Below are 15867 nucleotides of genomic sequence, written 5' to 3' on the forward strand. Positions count from 1 at the left end.
AAAACCAAAACCAACCTTACTGCTGGTGTTACCTTAGTCCATATTAGCCTGCCAGCCCATCTCTAGCAACTGCCTGGTTCACAGACCCAGAATATAACCAGTAAGCTTGCCAGTGTGGCATTATATGTAAGCGGGAAAAACTAGAGGGGACAGTTTACTTGTTTAAGTGACCGGTTTGAAAGTCTTGCCTGGAGCAACAGAATTAAGTATTTTATGCTTCCAAAAGAGAATTAGCATTCATGCTAATGAAATTTTGGAGTATGGAAGGAAGTGTTAAAGTTTGGAGACCTGTCTGTTCTCAAGGTCATGTCTGCCCTTACAGGTCATAGTGATGCTGCTACACCTTCCACTAGAATGATACCTATAGCATCATTGCTGCCAACCTGCTCCAGAAAAGGCTGTATTTCAGTTGCACTGAATACAGAGAGGGACTGATCTATATCCAAATGACATAAATGAAAAAACTCCAGCTGACTATATAGATTTGAGGATGTAGCCCATAATATGCAAGGTGTTTCAGTAACAGAGGGGATTTTCTGTGTATGAGAATGGGATGGGCCCAACTTTAAAAAATAAGAAATGTTTTACATTGAAAGTATTACAGAGCAGGAAAACAAAAGAACTGGTTGTTACTTACAATCATGTTCAATATATGCCATTTAAATAAAACATAGGATACGACAGTTGGTGCTTTACTGCTAGTTCACCCGAAATAAATTAGTGTATGGGGCCTCACTTGGAGTATTGTGTGCAGTTCTGGTGTTCTCAACATAAAAAGGAAAGGACATGGAACTGTTGGAACAAGTCCAGAGAAGGGCCACGAGGATGATCAGGGGACTGGAGCACCTCCCGTATGAAGACAGGCCGAGGAAGTTGGGGCTGTTCAGCCTGGAGAAGAGAAGGCTGCGTGGAGACCTCATAGCAGCTTTCCAGTATCTGAAGGGGGCCTATAGGGATTCTGGGGAGGGACTCTTCATTAGAGACTATAGTGATAGGACAAGGGGTAACTGGTTCAAACTTAAACAGGGGAACTTTAGATTGGATATAAGGAGGAAATTCTTTACTGTGAGGGTGGTGAGGCACTGGAATGGGTTGCCCAGGGAAGTTGTGAATGCTCCATCCCTGGCAGTGTTCAAGGCCAGGTTGGATGAGGCCTTGGGTGGCATGGTTTAGTGTGAGGTGTCCCTGCCCATGGCAGGGGGGTGGGAACTATATGATCTTAAGGTCCTTTCCAACCCTAACTATTCTATGATTCTATGATTTAGTTTCCACTCCTAACCTTTCACAGACTGAAGCGGTAAGGACAAAACAGAACGGCAGAAATAGAATTCCCCTAGTCCTCTGCATTGTGACATCCAAACAACGGGGGGCACTGCACAGGAATATTTTCTGTTCCTCAGAGAGAACATGGAGCTGGGGGAGTACTAAAATATGTGCAGGAGGATACAGTGAGAAGCTCCTGCCCTTCACTTAGGATGTCCTATCCCACTATCTGACGATTGCAGGAGCACTGGCACAGGCCCAGAAGGAAGGTATGGACACTACAGGGCTGACAATCCCACCATGTTTATTAGTGGTAAGCTCCAGGAAATGTTCCACATAGCCTTCATAGTTTTCTGGCTTCAGACTTAAATGCATACACGCACACACTCACACCATCGCTTCTTAAATTTCCTTTGAGGTTTCGAAGTACTGCTATTTTACCCTCAGGGGCTACTTCTCTCCATTGGCTCTACAATACAGTCTTTTCTACTATCCCTAATAGCCAGATGCAATTACTGGGAAGAACTATTTTGTTACTGCTTTGATGAGATGAGATGTACAATATTGACCAAGTGGTCTCACTGATATTATCACTAATCTAAAAGATAAGATAAGGCAAGATAAGGCGTTCATTACTTATTCCCTGCTCACATGGAAAGTACCATTTCCCAGGTCAAATGGGTTACTTATCACCTCCATTGAGGACTATAGCTGCACTTCTAATAAGATTAAGAAAAAGACATCTCAGGTATCACTGCATAAAATGACAGCTTGGGTGGGCAAAAGGAGCAAAATTCCAGAAGGGAACTTCTTGTATCTCTGCAGAGACAGGAGATATATCTGCAAACTGAGCCTAACAGCAAAGGGAGGAGAAATCCCATATGGATTTACACACACATGAACATGTGTGTGTAGATACATAAATGTATGTATCTACATGCATATATGTTTATTTGGGTGTGCATGCATTTATGATCTACAAGATTGAAGTCCTAAGTACACAAAAAGAATAAGTGATCTATCTTTCTGGCTTTTTCCCCTATATCCTGCTGTCCAGGTGTAAGCTGTGAAACACATGCACGCTTCTTAGAAAGGGAACTGTTGAACCAGGCAGTTCAGGCTGAGCTGTTGCAGTTATCACTCCATTGAAAATGAGCAACAAATTCAAATAACAGAGGCCATGTTTGATTCTGGATTTTTCTGGGTTTTCTTTCCCTAGTTCCTACCTCCACAGTCTCACCTCTCTTCCACCCTTCCCTGCATACCATAAAGTTATGATGCCCTTAACTATGATAAGAAATGGAATTCCCAGATTATTATTTTAGAGGCTTAAATGATTCTCAGTGGTTTTTATGTGCTTAGCACTTATACGAAGAGGCTTTTTCGTATGTCTTTCAGCAAATACAGAAATAGGCTTGGAGTCAGTATTCATTTTAAGTTTCAACAGATAGTCACATTTATTTCCAAAGATTTCTTTCTTTTCCCCAATTTCACTTTAGCATTACTCTACACACCCATCTATAAACCTGTACCTATCGCAGCAAGCAGAATATCTCCATCCTTAGAGTAATTTTTCTAAAAACATATATACCTGAACAATGCTCACTGCACAAAATTCTAAATACATGTAAGAGTGAGACTGCTGGAACCTTGCATCTCTTCTGCATGTTATTTATTTCCACTAGAAAGCTGAGAGCTTTCTAGTGCTGTCAGTATGGACAATTTTATATTGGATATTTTTCTCTATATAGATGTGTAGCTATTTGCCTTTTCTTTACTTCTCTGTAAATGCCATATGGACAGAAATCATTGAGTCACCACATCGTACATTTATTTTTATGATATATTATGCTGTTTGGTGTCGTGTTGACATCTAATTGATGTTGGTTTTGCTTTTTTTTTTTTTTGTCTTTGTTTTGTTTCTTGGTTTCAATAAAAAGAGAATTTAAAAAAGGCTGTAGAATGATGACTTAAGGCACTGACAGACATGAACATAGCATGCATCTCTTTTATGATGTGCTGCTGAGTAATTGGGTATATATCTAGCTTTAGATAACATATAGGAGACCTCTGAATTTTTACTGTATAGTGAAGTATTTGTATAAGCCTAGCCTATAACCTTAAAAGAACTTTTTTTTTCTCTAGCAAGTATATACCGAACATGCTTTCAATAAGGGCTTAACCCATGATTTAAGAGTCAATAAAGAAAGGTTTTCCATAAAGAAACGAGAAAGCAACAATAGAACTAAAATACAACATACCAAAGATTAAATATGCTCTATCAGCACAACAGTGTCTTTGTACAGTAAAGAGCAGAAGGGGATGATTAATAGTAACATGGTATGTATGTCAAAAGAAAAATACACGCAATTTAGACAAAGTACACACTTATTAACAGAGAACATCATTTACAGTTATTCAGATGAGAAGACGGCAAGGATGAAACTAGCAGAGAATGTATTTCACAATATGAAGTCACATTCATCCTGGTTCAGGGTTTCCCCCCACCACTACAGCTGCAAAATAAAAATTCCTGGTGAAATGCTTGCTGGAGTAAAATTAATGCATAAGTGCCCCGTGACTTCAGTAAAATCAGGATTTCACTCAAGTTACTTTAAGGTGCAGCTTTACTAGGCAAACGTCCTGGATCACCAATGGGAATGGGTCCACATTTCCCCCTGTTCTTGCAGTTCACATACTACAGACACCCACCCACTCCAACAGCCTCTACTCCAACCAGCCTTTCAAAAGAGGGACTGAGGCTACAGACCCACTCTCACTCATCCTTCTTCTGAATGGCCAGTAACAGGGTCAAATATTAGGGCTCTTCCAGGTGGCTTTACCAGGCACTGGGTTTGGGGCACAGAGAGTGGGGAGGGAAAGAGAGAAGAAGGGAAGGACTCAGCACTTTGAAATGAGCACAGAGACCAGGTTAAGCTTAGACCAGTGAAAGGCAAATTAATATGCCCAACAAACTGAGTATCTGCTCAGCACCTCCTCTATATTTGCTAGAAATGCTATAAAAATAACCAGGAGGTGTCCCAGCAGTGTGCCATTTCAGCCTGTTTGTTAGTGAACACTGGGATTCACCTTCCACAAAGAAATACAACTACAGGCAAATAGATTGGATATAAGGAAGAAGTTCTTTACTGTAAGGGTGGTGAGGCACTGGAATGGGTTGCCCAGGGAAGCTGTGAATGCTCCATCCCTGGCGGTGTCCAAGGCCAGGTTGGACAGAGCCCTGGGTGGCATGGTTTAGTGTGAGGTGTCCCTGCCCATGGCAAGGTGGTTGGAACTAGATGATCTTAAGCTCCTTTCCAACCCTAACTATTCTATGATTCTATGATTCTATTTTCATATGCTAAAAAAAAACTACAGGATAGCTCCATAAACACTGCCCACAGTACTCTAATATTTTGAAATAAACCAACACAAAATAAATATGGATTTATAAGAAAGGCAACAAAGGTAAATTTTAAATTAAGAAGGGAGTTTGGAGAAAGTGTAAATTAAGAGAAATTTTAAAACAAATGTTCAACATTAATTCTAGAAATTGCTACCACACCTACTTCGCATATATAATTATACACAAAATGGGAAAGAGGAACAGAAAGAAAATAAGGTTATAATTCCATCAATAATTATTTGGAGAAGACAAAAATTTTTCTTGTCTCACTCTCCTGATGTACTCTATCAGTAGAAACCAGAGAGGGAATTACAGCCTATAATGCACAACACACTTGATTTTATTGCACATCAGATATAAAACAAAGTGGTAGATCTGAAATATGCATCTCAAAACAAAATCTTCTTAAAACAAAATAAGAACAAAATCTTAAAGTTCATTCTTAACCACCTCCCAGAATCCCAAGCTGTCCCCAGAATATTCTGGTTTTGGTCTAATCTACACTACGTGACTTTTGCAGAATGATTCTTCACAACTCTGGCAAGTTTCTTTATCTGTTAGTTTTGTTAGATGAATGACTCCTTCCATTTTCCAGGAAGTTCTCAGAATCTTTGTATTAGAGGACTACTGTTGCCAGAACTCATTGAGCTCTTGTTGTGTTCACAGATTTTAATGTCAAAGCCAGAAATAAGCATACACCTCATTCAAGATAGTACATGCAAGCATACAGAAGCATACAAATTATTTTAATAATGTACATTACAGCAACAAAAGGAATGACATCAGAAACCTTTATTAGCATTAGACAAGAGCCTTGATTCTTAAATCATTAACCTACACAATTTCTCTTTTCGTAAACTCCCTTTAATTTCTTTGCCTATTAAATCCAACTGTTATACAAGTTGGTGTTAGATGCATCATGAAGTCACACAGAAATCCACCCATCCAGTTTAAAACATATTATCCTGGCATAACGTACTATATGGCAGTGCACTGGAGCACCACAGAGACCTACACCTTGCTCAAATGTCTTCCCATCCTCATACAATTTTTGCCTCCAGTCATCAACTGTCTTCAGAATTTTACACTTTTTGAAAACAGGTATTTCTACACCTTCTGACTAATGTTCAAGTCAGTGTGCTGTAGGACATGAATGCAAACATTTAAACAGAAACTGTAATCCTAAAAGACATCATGAAAAAAATCACCAGAAAGGTAATGAATAAAGAGAACTTAAAATTGAACTGCACATTACCACTTCCTAAATCTGTAGGTGGGAAACAACACTTCACCTTTATAAATATGGCATATCAGTTCTCTCTATTAATAAAAGAATGAGAAGATATGAAAAAGTCAAGGACATACATGAGTGAAAGTGGTGAAAGGAGGGAGAATCCTTCTAACTGTATTATGGATAGTGTCAATAGAAGTTAATTAAGTAACATCTCCACACACCCCCACATCCCAGACAAATATATATATTATTTGCAGTATTATTATCACTCTAGCAAGATTACATTTGTTCTACTAACAATCAATTATTTGTAATTCTAAGAACTATGAAGTAAATTATGATTGTCACACAAACATACATCTAAATTGTAAACAATGTTCTCGGTAAAAAGTACAGAGGCTTTTGGGAAAGTTTTGAGGAGGTTATCTGATTTTAAGACTGTCATACTTTTAAGCAAATGTAGATTGACTTAAGTAAACATTGCAGGAGGGAGCTCATGCTCTAGGCTTCACCAAGCAATCAGCAAGGCATCTGACACGCTACAGAAAACCTGCAAAATCCAGCAAATAAATCATGTAACACCCATTCAGTATCCTACAAAGCACACAGTGGGGAGCTGACACATTATTAACTGACTGTAATTTTCGCAAACTGTAACATACTAAGAGCTTTATGACATACATGTGGTGAAATATATTTTTATACATTATAAATGCACATGGGTCTAAAGCACGTTAATCAAGACACTTCAATTAACTCATTGGGTTATGTTTGTTTTCAAGTTAGAGGCATCAAAAAATGTTGAGTATTACAGTAAGTAGATTTGGGAAACACCTCCATCTCAAGACTTCAACAAAACCATCTTGATGCTGCAGTACTAGTGTGTAACACAACAAAAGGGCTGATTTGAGCAAAAGAGAACTTAACTTTGGAACAGGTTACTGTCCCAAAGCAGTGCTTCCCTTGAATATGAGCTTTTACATCAAATTATATTTTATACAAACTTGCTGAAAGCCTCCTCTTTCAACAAAAACAAATCCACAGGGGACAATACAGGTTCCAAGGAGGCCTTAATGCCATCCAGAATGAAAGAACTGAAGATGATGATACAACACAGACTTTAGATTTTGACCAAAACATCTTTCTTTTTGCCTTGTTGAAGATTTATACAACTTTACAGATACAAACCTCACCTGCCTCTTTCAGGAACAACAAAAAGCAGTTCTGAAATTGACAGAACACTGGCTTTTGAAGCCTGACATTGTTCTGCCACATAGATGAATAACTTGAGGTACCAAAGGTTCGTGGTAGAAAATGGCACTTTGCCAACTCTCATTACTGCCTGCCAACCTGTAGATAATCTTCTTGTACTGTACTTCATCTGATACTTTCACATTTACAACCCTTTACAATACTTAGCAGTTTCTATTTAAATGAAATACAAGATTAAAAAAAAAATAAACTTAAAGTAAAAAATGCTGAGAGCATTTCACTCTCTATTGTCCATTATTCTTTATTGTATCATTCTCTTTCTGCATGTAGGCCAAAAAATAAATCCAGTGTAAACATAAAAGGCAAATATCTTTTGAAGGCCAGGCAAATATTTGAAAAGCAAAATAGAGATTCTGCTTTTATCTCTAGATCACCCTACAATTTAATGGTTACTGGAGCAGGGTTTCTTTTTTTTTGTTTCTTTCTTGTTTTTTTCCTTTTCTCTTTATTTCAGGGAATGCAGCAGGGGTAGGTCCACATTTCATATCTCATAGAATGGTTACGAACGTGTAAACTATAACAATGGGATAACAAAGGTCGGATAACTATTGCGTGTTTGTTACACAGCAGAGAGGAAAATTGGCACTATCAGAAGGCTAGGAGATAACAAACCAATGCATTAAAAATGTTGATCTAACAGTATTTTTAAACTATGAAAATTATGTGCCTGACCTTGTAATGTGATGCCATTTATAAGCAAAGTCCATTCCATGGACTAGAGAGAAAGACCTGGGCCCTCAGCTATGCCAATAGGTTTAATTACTACCCACAACATAAGAAAAAAAGAGTATACAGAACTGATTTCAAAAAGTTGCTAGGTAGGATAAAGTTTTTGAAACCAAACTAGAAGACAAGAACCTTTTTTTTGTCCCTCTATTACTAGTCCATGATGCTCAGGTCACTACTGAACACAAATGTACAAGTGTACAACATAGTGGGCTGATGCTCTCAGGCCACTAGAAAATCTTTACCACACATGAATCCCAGCAATGCCTCAAGACAGATACTATTTGGTCCCTTCACTCAGAGTAGGATCATCACATACTGTTTTAAATATATATGAAAGCTGCATTGAATGCCACACTTATCTTGTGAGGAAATAAGACTTTTTGTCTGTTGAGTTCTTCATGGTGTTACCTTTCAAAAAATACGCATTGAAAAAAAAACCTGTGTAACTCTATACAATGAGAACCAGTGCTTTCTTAAATTGTTTGGAAAAAAAAAAGAAAAATCTCAGCAGTAAAATAAAGCCAAGCCATCAATGGCAACGTTATTTAAAATACTGATGCATTAAGGTAAGGGTTTTTTTATAGCAAGAACTACAGGGAAAAAAAAAAAAAAAAGAGCCAAACACTTTAGTTTATTGCTTGCGTAGAGTAGCAAGAACAAGAAGGGAAAAAGTGCAGAATATACTGATCAGAAAAAAAGGAGAGTTTTGCCTTAGGGCTCTATAATAAAATATGCGTTAAGTCTTAGTCTCTGCATAAGAAACAGTGTTAAGTAAGTATATATACCACAACGTAAAACTTTCAGCTGAAAAAGTTCACTTGGGAGAGTGAAATTTGCTACATCGAAAAGCCACCATTTGGTAGTTTGGCCCAGAGTCAGTTTCTGTTATAAGGCAAATGGTGTAACCAATGGCAAACATGAGTCTCAGTTACCCACACTCTTACATCTTCTTCTCCTATATAGATAAAATTTCCTGAGAAATAAATGTGTACATTTAGGTTCTTCATTGAATGTTTTTATATTGCATCTTATACCCATCGACAGCTGACATACGATGTAAATTCTAGAATGCTTTTTGTTGCATGATTTTTGACCTCCAAATGTTCTTCTGAACACTAATATAAAATAATTGCATAACAAAGGATTACATTTCTCTAAATTTTCAACTATATTTCTCTGTGTGATTACGGACTGATAGAGGTTATTTAAGGGCCATCTGATCTAAGACTTTTAAAAAATGTATGAACAAATATATTTCAGAAAAGTCACTCAGAATATAAACAAGAAGAAGTGACTTTGGGGTCGATCACCTATCCACTGCCTTCAAGGGTCTAAGAAAATATTTTATATATGTTCAAGCTGTAAAAGTATGTGTACTTTATTATCTTCTATTTGACAGAAAAGTGATAACACTTCTTCTAACTAAAGAGGCTTGAACAGCAAAGATTAATACTAGAAAACAGAGTTAATACTTGCTTACTCTTGTATGAAACTTTTATAGATAAAAGCTATTAAAAAAATAAATCCTTGCTAGTATTAAAAAAAAATAAAAAGCTAGCTAAGCACCTGAAAGCTATTTTGGTTAGGTTTATTTTCAGTTTTCACAATATAACTTCACTTTAAAATAGTATGGTACTCTACAGGAGAAGGCACAGAAACAATGAGAAAAGCTATTATGTTCCAGACTACCACATAAATTCAGGGCACCAGTCCATCCTGGTGAGATTTATCAAGATCCTGAGCATGGTACTACTAGAGATACTGCCAAGAAACTGATTTTCTTATGCCTTTTCCCTTGAAGGTCTTGGGGAAAAAAAAAACCAAAACAAAACAAAAAACAACAAACTAAATCAGCAAAGAACATTGATAGGATTTCTATAAACTATAAAAGCAATTTTATAAATATTTTAAGTTATAAATATCTTAGGTAGTAAGTAAACATGCACAATGTCTAATTCTCTAGCTGTTTAATATTAGAATCCCTGACAGTGCAAGGCAGAAGAACACTGGGATGCTTACAGGTCCATTGCTATCCTAGAACTGAACCATGCATTTTGTAAATAAAACTGCTAACATCAGCCTGGAAGAATTATAAGCATTCTAATCCACTACTGATTTTATTAACTAATTCTCAATATTTTTCCTTATAGTGTATTATTCCTCTAAATTCTAGAACATCATCTCTGAAAGTAGAATGATATATTAGAAGGACAATAGATATAAGGAAGTGTGAAGCTTTGTGACTAATATTAATATGATAATTATATAGGGCATGACTATGCACATATATATAAATGACCATCAGACAGATGCATGTGTGTGTTTGTGTTCATATATGCAAATACACGTACATATTTGCATATGCAGAAATATATCTAACAGACAAAATGGACTTGTATGTGTTTGTGAGTATGCTTACAAATACACATACATAAATACGTGGATAAAAATACCTATAACATGCATATATTGTTTAGGAAGACACACATATACATAATATGGAAGGAATTCACTAAGTTAATCGTTACTAATGAGGACTACAATAACTTATGTATTGTATCGTATTGCAAGAGCACAATAGTTGGGTCACAAATTTTCTAACGCATGGATCACTTCCTAGTCTGGGCCTAAAAAACACAGTATGGGTTCATGAAGCAATCTATCTTTTAGTAACAAATTCTATTTTTTCTTTCAATTACTTTCTGTGTGGTTCAGTCTCTCTAGACTTGGCTGGTATCGGTCAACCTTTTCTGCATGCTTTCAATAATTTATGAAGATGTATTCAGGCATACAGACATTTCTTAAACTAAAACAGTTGCTGCAATGCTGGAGCTGCAGAAGTAAAATCAGAATATTATGACGGATTAATTGAAATTATGCTAAATATTAGTTATGTTTCACTAGTAAAGATGAAATAAAGTATCATTCTCTTTAAATATGCCTCTACACTACTGAAAGTGTGTCAGCAATTTTGCTTCTGTGATTTCTATGATCACCTACCATCTAAGGTATGTTGATTGTATCCTTAAAGGCTAATAATGTAATAGTGCAAAAAAAAATCAGAAAAAGGTTCAATAATTTATTTTCTGGCACCAAGCTTCCTTTCTAATTTATTCTCTGAAAACATCAATTTTAGGAAAATGGGAAAATAACATTTCTCATGCAAGGCAGAAATTATTATTGATAATAGCACATGAAATAGTCACTTCTTACTCTTTCTTTGCTTGCTATAAACAGCTAAAAGCAGATAGCAGAAAATAGAAGGCATAGTAACTCTGGAATATATGTCACATCTGTAGGGTGCAGGAGAGAATAACCCTAATTAACCCATACACTAACTTCAGAACTGTATCACAATAGCTGAAAGCAGAATCTGATCTTCTTGGAAGCAAAAAGCTGCTATCACTGATTATTGTTGTAGTTGACTTTGACATCAATTCAAAAACTTTGCTCTTTTTTTGAAATAGGAAGCCTAGGCAAGTATGCACTGAATGCCTGGATCTGAATCCTGACAAGCAAGGGAGGCTTATTATTCTCTTTCTTACAACACAGCAGTTCCCTTCCTATATAGCAATTTAAAACAAAACAATGTTTCTCTCCTGCAGGGTTTTCTTTGGCTTTTTCATTAAAGAACACTCTAGATTAGTAATCAGGTTTACCAGTTGTCACGGGGTCACTAGCAGCTACTTTGTTTTCCCTCAGAACTGTGCTCTGTAACGTGATGATAGCATTAAACGGACTACAACTGATGGGAAAAGTAGAGAAAAGAAAGAATAATCAAAAACATACTAAAACTACTGCTTTCAAAGAAAAAGCAGTCTATGAAAAATCACAGGCAAGAAAGTTTCAGCATAAACACTAGTAAACCATATATATTGCCTCGATAAATGCTAAAAGCTTACTCCAGTAAAGCAAGAACAAAGATATTTGTGATTTAGCTCAATTTTTTCATGGAAAAATTGGGATGCATGCTTATACATACTGCTTTTTTAAAATCCAAGAACAAATGTTTCTGAATTGGAATTAAATAAGTATGGTCAAGATGAAAACATGTTTTGAAAAGAAACACTTAGGATTTGCCCACTTCAATTCTCACTAAGGTTTAAATAGTAAAATGACAGGAAAGTTGCACATTCACATAAACTACTAAATGACAGACAAACTGTTACATACTCTTTACATTATCCATCCCTGTTCAGAGGTGGAAAAGCCAAAAGGATGCCATGGAGTAGTAGAGGCATCTGTGCACAATAGCTGCTGCTGAAGTGCCCAGCTTTGGCCTTCTCCCAGAGCAAGGGAGTTTCATTGGTTTGACCTATTTAAGCAGAGGCACCCTGACAAATCTCCGCTCTGTTCTGAACACCACTGTTTGCCTCCTACATCAAACACCTGCACATCACAATCTCATCACTCTACTTAGTAAAACAGACCCATTTGTGGGACAACAGTCAATCCACAGTCTTTTGACTCTCACAAACTTGGGTGTATACATTTAGAGTAAAGTTGCTGTGGGCTTTGCTTGATTGATTGGGGGGGGGGGGGGCTTACTACAATTAAAACATTTGATCTAAAGCACCTGGAATAATAACTGCACAAATACTTATTTGTACTATCTTTCGAAGAAATACCAACAGATTCTCCTCTAGCAGCTATAAAAATACAACCAAATCCTGTGTAGTAAAGACAGTCAGGGGATTACGTTTTACAGTTCTGTGGATGTTATGTACTATCATCCACTACTACCAAAGAACTGTATTCAGATGGTGAAAAATGACACGCTTGATTGCTCCAGGATTTAGTAGCTGAAAATAAAGTAACGGGTCTTCAAGAAATACACTGCTTTATGAGTATGTCTTTTTAAAAAAGCTATTGGAATACGTTGGGTGTAATAACAAACACACGTAACTCCTACTTCTAATGAGGAAAAAAAGGAAAGAAAATGTTTTCCTCTAGCAGCACATGATTCAATTAACTCTTCAAGCTCTTCTCTCATTGCAGCTGTTTAAAATACAACTATTTTTCACAAGACAGTAAAAATGCTAGTTCCAAAGGCAAAATGAAGTCTTACAAGGTTTCTCTCTATATTATCAGACACAGATCAAGTGGTAGTAAATACCTATGTACCTAACTGGCATTTCTGAAAAACATGGAACACTTAGCAGCTTGTGCAGAAACCAAACCCCACAAGACACTAGGTCTGTTTTATTCAGGTGTTTAGACTAGGTAGTTTTTTGGTTTGTTTTTTTTTCAGTTCAAACATTTTCCAATTTATTTTCTTCTAGAAGGAGAGTTCTAATGTTTCTATATTCTCTCTTTAATATCTTGTAGAGATAGGCACCTATGTGAAAAGTCATGAATTCGCCCTGGATTTATTCTTTTTTTTCAAGACACAACCTTGTAATTTTACATCTGACCACTCTAAGCTGCTGATGTTCCATAAGGACTCTGTAAAAGCCAGAGTTGCTCATGAGCTCTTTTGGCAGTCTAACAGCCTGAAGCACAGCTAAGCACCAGCTGCACCGTATTTATCTACTTGTTTATGAAAGAGTTTCTCCCTCATTGTGTGGATAACTGACCTTAACCATAGCTAATAAGACATGAGCTTCCTTGACCTATGCAGTTTTACACTGAATTTTATAAAATACTTTAGTGTTATCCATTTGGCCTCATTGAGCTCCTAATGAGCTGGAACACGTTCTCTCTCCAGTACTGTCACCATAGACAAGGTGCGGTCCAAGGAACAAAAATAACCTGGCCCAACCTTTGCTTTGGCCATCTGCTTCTGTAGACAAGCTTCTTTCTGGCTACCACCAGGTTTTCATAAAGAAGAGAATCAACCAACTTACAGATATTTATGCTCCGCCCCTCCCATCATTGCATCTTGCTGCCCCAACCATGTAGGGAGAGGAACGGCTTGCTTGCTGCAGGCTGACTGCTCCATGAACCTCCCCTAAACTGCAGCTATTTCCAGATATATGTCTAGTTTATCAGAGACTTCTGGAAATCCATCACTTCCCAACCTTAAGCCTCTAAACAGGCTTTCAGCTACAAATGCTGGGAGTCTGCGTTGAAGAAAACACAACTGTTTTACTTAACATAAAAATCCCACTCAGCCAAACTAGCTCCACTGAATCAGATGATGTCCTTATCAATCTACCCCAGACACATACAACTTTTTCTTCCCTTCTCTCCCCCATTTTTTTTTTTAAACACACAAGTGAGAAGCTAAAACTGACGCAAAAGCAAGGATCACGTCAGCCGTGGAGTCAGGCTGAACTGACTTGCAAGGGGACATTTTTCACGGGTTGCACTATGACTTGTTGAATTTGAAATGAGTCACTGTAATAAGCACAAAAAAGACAGTTTCCTCTTGATATGTTTTATTTCCATTTTTTATGTAAGAATATTCTTTTTATCACAGTTGATTTAAATTATAATGATTAAATAACAGCTAATTTATACTGGCTTACAGTTGGGGGGCTCAAGGCTGTTTCTTTTCAGTTGCAGGTAGAGTTTGATAATCTAGGATTCTGCCAAAAGTTAATATTTACACTATATTTTAATATTGTGATTAAAGTCTGCCTCTCAAACCAGAGAGCTCAGATGTCAACTGCATATACATACAAAATACAAGAAATCCTGACATATTACTTCAAAAATCTAAACAATTTGTCTAATTTCTGGGTTAATACACACAGAAGTAATACAATTGCCTTAATCATTCCAAATAAGCATACAGTGAGTTTTCATTTTGTTGGGTTTCCTTTTTCCCCTAACAGCACTACACTGATGATGTTCCAAGCAGAGCATTCCAAAGAGTCACTCGTGCCGGAAAACAGTTAAGCTAAACTCAAGTTTCAAATTTTAAGTTCAGCTTTCTCATTCTGAAGCAAGCATTCTCTTCCAGTACTAGTTGAAAGAGCTTATCTAATTTAACTTTCATTTTTTCCTTAAACATCTGGGAAATTTCATTTCTCTAATCAGTTTCTTACTCTCCTCCACTAATTACAATCTTGTTTTTTCTACGTATATCATTTCCTGTGTGATAATTTTTTCATCATTAGTTTTCTTGCTCTTTATATATTTCCTAGATGCTGGTGTTCAAATTCAGACAAAGCAGCTTATTTGTGTGGACCCTATTCTCTTTCAAATACTCAGATAAAATATGCCACAAGAAGTTATTTGCCTCTCTGTATATATGAATATTCACCACAGCTTCCAAAATCCCACCATTTCTTGCCCTGTTGGCTAAATCATCAGCAAATTCTAGGATTTTAATTTACTCTAACATGATGAGCTGCCCTTCAGAAAACTTGGCCACCAGCTGTCTCTCTCCTCGAGTAGGCCAAAGTCACATGCAAGACAATGAAGCCTCTCAGACAAATGCCACTTCTCTGTTTCACTTTCCTCACTGCCTCTGCTTCCCTCCTTTCTGTTTCTCCTTTGCCCCTAGGTTGTATCTTAATCCCATTCTCAAAATCAAAAGGCTTCTTCCTTTCTGCATGGCTCATGAAATGTTACTACATAGAACTAAATTGCTACAGGGGCTCAGCCTTCGGATTTGGATTGCTTTCAGTTTTTATCACTATTTTCATATTTGTAACACCACAGTCCCTTTTATATAGCTTTCAGGCTTTCAGGTACTGTAGTAACATCATATGCATATTGAATTCCATTCAACAAGCAAATCAGGATTTTTTATTTAAATGTTGCTAATTTCAGTAACAGCACACAACTTAAGGAAAGTCATTAAATACTGTATACAGACTTCCTAATTTCTACAGCATTAGGCCACTAGTTAAGATTTTACACACATCATATAATAAACTAAATAGTGAAGACTACATTGAAAAAATAAATGTTTGTCACACCTATTGATTAGCGTCAGCAGCACAAATGTAACAGACAAATCTGAAAGTTTACCCTAAGACAAGAGCTTTGAGTCTTCAGAAAATTACCAAAA

At 36.8% G+C, this 15867-nt stretch overlaps 1 protein-coding gene across 12 annotated transcripts in view; it reads right to left on the minus strand.

Moving 5' to 3' along the window:
• SOX6 (SRY-box transcription factor 6) overlaps positions 1-15867 on the minus strand; it is a 374009-nt gene that overhangs the window by 245243 nt on the left and 112899 nt on the right. Inside the window, exon 2 of one of the 12 annotated variants that reach the window (XM_061464267.1) lies at positions 6298-6453. The exons of 10 other annotated variants lie outside the window; for them this stretch is intronic. The gene's annotated coding sequence lies outside the window, so the exon portion shown is untranslated. Of the gene's footprint in view, positions 1-6297; positions 6454-11563; positions 11650-15867 lie in introns of all 12 variants that reach the window. One more of the 12 variants, XM_061464266.1, reaches the window with a different exon arrangement.

Source organism: Pezoporus flaviventris, unplaced genomic scaffold (genome assembly GCF_033815535.1).
Source record: "Pezoporus flaviventris isolate CSIRO_AGI_PZ_B2104156 unplaced genomic scaffold, CSIRO_AGI_Pfla_v1 ptg000036l, whole genome shotgun sequence".
Classification (NCBI taxonomy): domain Eukaryota; kingdom Metazoa; phylum Chordata; class Aves; order Psittaciformes; family Psittacidae; genus Pezoporus; species Pezoporus flaviventris.